This window comes from Rhinopithecus bieti, unplaced genomic scaffold (assembly GCF_001698545.2).
Source record: "Rhinopithecus bieti isolate Rb0 unplaced genomic scaffold, ASM169854v2 scaffold_26106, whole genome shotgun sequence".
Lineage (NCBI taxonomy): Eukaryota > Metazoa > Chordata > Mammalia > Primates > Cercopithecidae > Rhinopithecus > Rhinopithecus bieti.
The window spans coordinates 199,394-208,427 of record NW_016811748.1 but is presented as its reverse complement, the minus strand read 5'-3'; positions in this window follow the sequence as shown (position 1 = coordinate 208,427).

The window sequence follows — 9,034 nt, the reverse complement described above, 5'->3', positions numbered from 1 at the left end:
ACGCCTGTAATCCCAGCACTTTGGGAGGCCAAGGTGGGTGGATCACGAGGTCAGGAGATCGAGACCATCCCGGCTAACATGGTGAAACCCTGTCTCTCCTAAAAATACAAAAAATTAGCTGGGTGGGGTGCGGGCACCTGTAGTCCCAGCTACTCGGGAGGCTCAGGCAGGAGAACGGCGTGAACCCAGGAGGCAGAGCTTGCAGTGAGCTGAGATGGCGCCACTGCACTCCAGTCTGGGCGAAGAGCGAGACTTGGTCTCAAAAAAAATAATAATAATAATAATAATTAATTGTTACACAAATGCTAAAATGTTTAAATGGTAACCAAATATTAATTAATGGCAAATTATTTAACATTATCTGACAATAATCTGCAGAAGGTTTAATTTTCCTCCTCAATTTGAAGTTCAAGATGTTTTCTCTTCCAGGGAGATTTTTTCGACTGACATCTTTAACTTACCTTCCAATCATATTATTAATGTAGCCTTCTTCCTAGACTTTTTAAATTGTTTGATCATGAGCGAACACTTCTACTCTCTGTGTTAGATTTGCAAACAGAGGGAATAATGCATCCTCATGTCCCTCCTCTTGGTGTTCCGCGGGCCAGTGTGCTCTAGCCCTCCCTCGTGCAAGGTCTGTGTAGGGAAGGTGGCCTTCAGCTCAGCCACAGCATCCCTTCCCCCAGGGATCAGGAGGGTGGCCTGAGATACCCCTTCCGTGGGGAACCACCCATTCACTGAGATGGGGAAGCCCTGAGTGGGAGGGAGAACACCTCCACATGTCTTCTACTCTCTCCATAGAGTGGAACGAGAGGCCCAGGAGTATCCATTTCCCACCTTGTAGCCCAGTACTCTGGTCTGACTGTCTCTGCTGAATGCTGTCTCACTGTGCATTCTATTATGGTTATGTCAGTCAGTAGACGGATGTGAGTCTTCATCTCTTGCATTCTTAGGTTCACAGAGTTGTGTGTGTCTCCTGTAATGACCTCTTTCTCTTTCCAACTCCTGAAAGGCTTCCACTATTTCCTCTGGAACTTTGTTTCATTACCAGCAAAATCCTCTACCTCCATACCCATTTCCTGGCTTTCCCTCTCCTTTCCTCTGAATGCGTCTTTTATATTAAGCTGTCCGCTTGACATTAAAATAGACATTTTAAACTCAATTTGCCTAAAACTTAACCACAAATTTCTCCCCAAGTCTCTCCCTAACTGCAACAACAAAAACCACAGGCTTCTCCCTGTCACTGGATGACAACTCCATTCTTTTGATTGCTTAGGCCAGGCATCCAACTGAGTGCTTTCTGGATTCCTCCAGCCCACATCCAGTCCATCAAGCCCTATTGGTCCTACCTTCAGAATATGTCTGGGGTTCAGGTGTCCTGGCCACCCTGCTGCTGTAACCATGGTCGGAACTACATCCTGCCACCCTGGAGTATGACTTTCGTTTCCTCACCAGTGGTCCTGCTTGGGCTCTAGGCTCTTCCGCTCCCATTCTCTCTACAGTAGCTGGGCTGATCCTTTTAGCACCCAAGGATATGTTGGCATCACAGTGACCTAGATGGTGATACCGTCACAATGACAAGTGAAAGTCAGAATCCTCACAGTGAACCCCCAGGCCCTAGAGGTTCTGAACCCCCATCCCTCCTCTGATTCTCTCTTCCTCCCCCACTTCCCTTTGCATTCTGCTCCAGCTGCCCTGGCCTCATGGCTGGGTTTCCACCAAAGCAGGCGCTTCCCATCATAGGGTGTTTCCCCCGCTGTGGCTTCTGCTTGAAATTCCCTTTTCCCTGATGTCCCCTTGACTCATTATTCCCTTTCTTCCTTTGAGTCTTCTGAGATCCAGCTTCTCAGTGATGCCGTATAACCCTACTCACCCCAGAGCCCATCCGGAGCTCACCTTTCCAGTTGCCTTTGCTGGGCTCAGTGGGGCTCTTTGTTCCCCATAGAGTACGTGTCATCTAGTGTACTATATTGTTCTCTTATTTATTAGGCTTATTTTATTTATTTATGTTTTGCCTTTTTGTGCTAAATGTAAACACCACAAGGGGTGGTATCTTTGTCTCTTGACAATGATATGTTCAGTGTTTCTCAAGCACCTCCAATGCTGGTTTGTTATCAATCTGTATTTTTTGAATAAATAAATGATTGACTATCTGAAGAGCAAAATGGGTAGACCTGAAAGTGTTGTGTGAAATGTAACGTAGTATACTGATATAACAATAACAATTGGCCAATAAAGTTTAATTCCAAGTGCTAAATTAGTAAAATTTTGGGGATAGAGAAAAATTGAGCAGAAGACTAAGTTTGTAAACATGATGGATTTCGTGACCTGATAACTTGGCATGTCCAGGCCTAGTCCCGTTGAACCCCCTGTGGTTTTGATTCCCCGTGACATCGCAGTGACACCTTTGCATTATGCTTTGTCTCATACTCCATAAGCCACCTCGCAAAATGATATTGTCACTAAAAATGTGAGGAACTTTCTATAAACTTACGTAGACTAGAAGCTTTTTTTTTTTTTTTAAATTGACTTTCATGTTTATGTACCTTTCTTTACCTAAACAATATGGTGCATCCACACCGTCTAGAAATGGGGTGTCTTGGGTCTGCTCTCCTCATCACTTCCCTATTACTGTGCATTTCTCTGTTATGTACATTGGGCTTTTTTTCTATCTCAAATCATAATTTTTTTCTTTCTGACATATCCTTAATGACTGCTCTGACAATTACCAGTGAAATTCTTTTCTTCTCTGTAAAAATTTGAACGTCAATGCTGGTAGAGCACAGTGGCTCCTGCCTGTAATCCCAACACTTTGGGGACTGAGGTGGGAGGATTGCTTGAGACCAGAAGTTTGAGACCAGCTGGGCAGCAAAGCAAGACCTGGTCTCTACAAAAAAATATAAATTAGCCAGATATGGTGGTGCAAACCTATAGTCCCAGCCACTTGGGAGGGACTTGAGCCCAGGATTTCAACTCTGCAGTGAGCCAGGATCACACCACTGCACTCCGGCCTGAGTGACAGAGTGAGACCCTGTCTCTTGAAAAAGAGAAACCTAAAAGAGAAAGTCCCCAACATGAGCTTCTAGCCTTTTCTAAGCTATAACCCTCCAGAACTCTGTCTATATATCCAGAAGACTGGGTAATTTATTCTAAGAACTGATCTGCTCAGTAACTCTCTGATATGGTTTGGCTTTGTGTCCCCACCCAAATCTCATGCTCAGTTATAGTCCCCAGTGTTGAAGGTGGGCTGGTGGGAGGTGATTGGATCATGGGGGCAGTTTCTCATGGTTTAACACCATCTCCCTTGGATGAGTTGTTGTGAAATCTGGATGTTTAAAAGTGTGTGGCCCCCCAACTTTCTCTTGCCCCTGCTTTTGCCATGTAAGGCACCAGTTCCTGCTTTGCCTTCTGCCGTGAGTAAAAGCTCCCTGAGGCCTCCTGGAAGCAGACGCTGCCTTGCTTCTGGCACAGCCTGTGGAACCGTGAGCCAACTAAACCTCTTTTCTTCATAAATTTCCCGGTTTCGGATATTTATAGCAGTGTGAGAACAGGGTAATATATCCCCATGTCCCCCTCCTCCAAATCAGGTGACTGGTTTATCAATTTAATAAACTTTTTTTTTTTTTTTCTGAGATGGAGTCTCACTGTTGCCCCGGCTGGAGTGCAGTGGCATGATCTCGGCTCACTGCAACCTATACCTCCCAGCTTCAAGAGATTCTTCTGCTTCAGCCTCCCAAGTAGCTGGGATTACAGGCAGTCACCACCACACCCAGCTAATTTTTGTGTTTTTAGTAGAGACGGGGTTTTGCCATGTTGGCCAGGCTGGTGGTCTTGAACTCCTGACCTCAGGTGATCCGCCCACCTCAGCCTCCCAAAGTGCTGGGATTACAGGTGTGAGCGACTGTGCCTGGCCTTAAACAAATTTTTCTAGCATGTTGAGAAGGCCCTGAGTGAAGAGGACTGGGAGGAGGGGCTATACGGAGCAATCAGGAGTGGGAAGTAAAATAACCTCCTTAGCCAGCGGAAGTAATGGAAAGCACTTAGACTGGTGACTGCCACCCCTAGAACCCCAGAGGGCTGAGAACTGGGAACACTGGAATCTATTCAGCCTGACTGCCCTGCAAGCACCGACTCCTTGGTGCACGCTTTCTCTGTGCTGCTGGGGCCCTCCGTGGTCTGCTTTTCTATTACACAGGGAAGAAGAAAGGATGCCTGCGTATGTGTACCACACATATTCTGTGAATTCTACACATTCACTTATGTAGAATAGTCTCTTTACTCTCTAATTCTCTGACTACATCTACCCAAAAGGACCCAGTCAAATTGATAAGTTTCTTAGTTAATTGACTCTAAGTCTGATTTTTTTCTGACATTGCTTGGCTATAGCTGTATATTTATTTATTTTATTTTAAAAATTCAGCATTGTGATGTCATTTTTGTCTTTACAAGAGCCTTCAAACATAGTTACATATACACAATCTAAGTAATGATACTTGCTCAATTTCCTTATTAGTTTTTGAAACTAAAGTATAAACCTATGTATGCTAACATCTTCCTTTCAAATCAAAAAGTAAAAATAAGGCTGGGCGCAGTGGCTCACATCTATAATCCCAGCACTTTGGGAGGCCAACAAGGATGGATCACCTGATGTCAGGAGTTTGAGACCAGCCTGGCCCCCATGGTGAAACCTCATCTCTACTAAAAATACAAAAATTAGCCAGGCATGGTGGCTGGTGCCTGTAATCCCAGATACTAGGGAGACTGAGGCAGGAGAATTGCTTGAACCTGGGGGGGTGGAGGTTGCAAGCAGAGATAGCAGCACTTCACTCCAGCCTGGGCGAAAGAGCGAAACTCCATCTCAAAATAAATAAATTAAAAAAAAAAAAACAGGCCACCCCGTGGCTCTTTAATGTATGTAATAATACACTTTATATGATTTTTTTTCACTATCTAGGACAGTGGGTTCTTTCTTTCAGACATAAAAATATTAGTAAAAAGAAGATGTCAAAATATTTTGGCCCTATTTTCAGCAGATACAAGGAGAAAAAAAAAACAAGTGCATGATTCTGTTCTAGGTAGGATGGGACCAATTATGCCTCAGCTGTTTTCTTAGCCATATAATGATTCTTGGGAACAGGGGAGGGGAGCAAATGGCTCATTGGTATTTATGTTTTTAGAACAACAGTGGATTGAGTTCCCTAATTTTACTTACGTGAGGTAGTAAATTCTTTTTATATCAAGGGACAAATTCTCATGGTTCTCATTTTCTCTCGGGACCTGACGGGAGATGGGGCAATTTGATGTGGTGCACGGCTCTGTCTCAGTGGACGTGCTAGTGATCCCTGTGGCTCTGAAGTTTCCCCAGCGGTGTGAGATGCCGATGAACCCAGGCTGCTATCAGGGTCCGTCTCCAGTCTTCCCTCAGCAGAGCTGCAACACTGTGTAAATGCAGTAAACCCATATGAATAAATACTGTGGGCCACTGCATTTATAAGGAATGGGCCAAGCCTGAGAGAGGCACTTGGATTTCCTTACACCTGGCTGTAGCACCTGTGTGCGTCCAAGAGGGTACACGGCATTTCGAGATCTGACTGAGGCCCTCTGGCTGCGTCTGTGCTCCTGCATTCTTTCAGTGTTGCCTGGCAGCAGACAAGGAAAAATGGTGAGTAGGTTTCTGCATTGAGGAACTCAGCTCAGAGGTCTGCACTTCTAGGTTGGTTTGGTAAATAAAGAAGCCATAGGGAGTGCCTCAAGGATTAGAAAAATCTGAAGAACACACTCGTTGCTCTTAGAACATTTATAAATTATGACAGGCCGGGTGCAGTGGCTCACGCCTGTAATCTCAGCACTTTGGGAGGCTGAGGCGGGCGGATCATGAGGTCAGGAGATCAAGACCATCCTGGCCAACATGGTGAAACCCCGTCTCTACTACAAATACAAAAACTAGCCGGGCGCGGTGGCAGGCGTCTGCAGTCCCAGCTACTCGGGAGGCTGAGGCAGGAGAATGGTGTGAACTTGGGAGGCGGAGCTTGCAGTGAGCCCAGATTGCGCCACTGCACTCCAGCCTGGGCAACAGAGCAAGACTCCATCTCAAAAAAAAAACATGACAGACACACCAACACACAAAGATACACAGTCAGCACTTATGTCACAACTCATTGTTTAATTATAACAAAGCAATACATCTACCAATGTGAAATTATTATTATTACTATTATTATTATTATTTTGAGATGGAGTTTTGCTCTGTTGCCCAGGCTGGAGTACAATGGTGGGATCTCGGCTCACTATAACCTCTGCCTCGCGGGTTCAAGTGATTCTCCTGCCTCAGCCTCCCGACTAGCTGGGATTACAGGCACCCGCCACCTTGCCCAGCTATTTTTTTTTTTTGTATTTTTAGTAGAGACAGGTTTTCTCCATGTTGGTCAGGCTGGTCTTGAACTCCTGACTTCAGGTGATCCGCCCGCCTCAGCCTCCCAAAGTGCTGGGAGTACTGGCCTGGGCCACCGCACCCGGCCTAATGAGAGTCTTTAACCTCCACTTCACTTTCTAAAAGAGAGTCTTTTTTCGGCGGGGGTGGGGGAGGACAGGGTCTCACTCTGTCGCCCAGGCTGGGGTGCCAGTGGCATGATCATAGCTCACTGCAGCCTTGACCTCCTGGGCCCATTGATCCCCCTGTCTCAGTCTCCTGAGTAGCTGGGACCGTACATTTGTGCGACCATGCTGGGCTAATGTTTAATTTTGACTTTTGTACAGATGGGGTCTCCTCATATTGCCCAAGCTAGAAATGAGCCTTTTAAACAATTTCAAACCGTACATCCAGATATCGGTTCTATCTGAATACAAATACAGTCATATGTTGCTTAATGATGGGGATATGTTCTGAGAAATGCATCGTTAGGTGATTTTGTCATTGTGTGAGCATCACAGAATGTGCTTACACAAACCCAGATGGTGTATCCTACCACAAGCCTAGGCCATAAGTGTGTGGTATAGCTTGTCACTCCCAGGCTACAAACAAATACGGCATGGTCCTGTACTGAGTACTGAAGACAGCTGTAACACAGTGGTAAGTATTTGTGTCTCTAAACATAGAAAAGGCACAGTAAAAATACTGTATAAAATGCAAAAAAAGGTAACCTGTTTAGGGCACTTACCATGAATGGAGCTTGCGGGACTGGAAGTTGCTCTCAGTGAGTCAGTGAGTGGGTGGTGAGTGAACGTGAGGGCGCAGGACATTCCTGTACACGGGTACAGACTTTATCAACTTTGTACACTTAGGCTATATTAAATGCATTAAAAAATATTTTTCTTTCTTCAATAAGAAATTATCCTTAGCTTACTGAAACTTTTACCTGGCAAACCTTTTACTTTTATTAACTTTGTGACTTTTTTGTAATAGCACTTAGCTTAAAACACACATTGTAAAACTGTATAAAATACGCTCTTTTTATTCTTATTCTACAAGTCATATTCCATTTAATTTTTTAATATTTATTTATTTTTTACTTTTCAAACTTTTTCTTTGCAAACTAAGACATAAGCACACACATTAGCCTGGGTGTCCACTGAGACACAATGATCAGTACCACTGTCTTGACCTCTACACCTTGTCCCACCGGAAGGATTTCCGGGGCAGCCACATGCATGGAGCTGTCACCTCCTGTGATCACAATGCTTTCTACAATACTGCCCAAGGACCTGCCTCAGACCCCTCTTGAGGAGGTGGAACCACCACATATGTAATTTGTTATTGACCAAAATATGTTGTTCTGCAACATGTGACTATATACATATATACATACCATGTGTGTTTGTGTGTGAATAGTAAGAGAGTTTGTGAACAAAAAATGGAGTCACACTATATACAATCTCACTGTACATTATATTTAGCTTTCTTTTTCTTTCTTTTTCTTTTTTTTTGAGACGGAGTCTCGCTCTGTCACTGGGCTGGAGTGCAGTGGCGTGACCTCGCCTCACTGCAACCTCCGCCTCCCAGGTTCAAGCCATTCTCCTGCCTGAGCCTCCTGAGTAGCTGGGGTTACAAGCATGTACCACCACGCCTGGCTAATTTTTGTTATTTTTTAGTTGGGATGGGATTTCACCATCTTGGCCAGGCTGGTCTTGAACTCCTGCCTTGTGATCCATCCACCTTGGCCTCCCAAAGTGCTGGGATTACAGGCGTGAGCCACCGCACCCGGCATATTTAACTTTCTACTTGTTTGATATTAGCATATTTTTTTTTTTGGACAAAATTCTTGGTAATGTCAAACCAATTTAATGATTGTTTCCAGTCATCATCTATTAAATCATGTCTGCCACTTTAAACACATACTTTGTTTCCCAGTATTATCTATTTCAGTACATGCTATAATGAAGTTTTTGAGGGTGTGTGTTTACTGATTGAGGGTTAATAAATGCAAAGCAGATTCCTAGATGTAGAATTAACAGGGCAATGAGAAAAGCATGTCATTTAACATTTTATGAAAGACAGGTATTTCTTTTGTTAAAATAATATGGACTATGTCAAGGTATATGTGTATTTAAATAGTCATATTTTTTTAAGATCTCTCCAAAGATACTATTTCAATTTTGACTCTTATCAAGAGTTCATGAGGCCAGGCATGATGGCTCACACCTGTAATCCCGGCACTTTGGGATTCTAAGGTGGGCAGATCGCTTGAGACCAGGAGTTCAAGATCAGCCTGGGCAACGTCGCAAAACCCCATCTCAACTAAATATACAAAAATTAGCCGGTGTGGTGGAACATGCCTGTAATCCCAGCTACTTGGGAGGCTGAGGCAGGAGAACCTGGGAGGATGAGGCTGCAGTGAGCCCAGATCACACCACTGCACTCAAGCCTGACGACACAGTGAGACTCTGTCTCGAAAAAAAAAAAAAAAAAAAAAAAACATTAGATAAAGGTAGTTACAGGGGTTTCAAATAGAGCAGCAGCATTGCAGGACTGGGGGGCGGGGTGGGTGTATAAAAGGAAGTAGGCATTGAGAATACCAAATTTAGATGTTTATAGGGG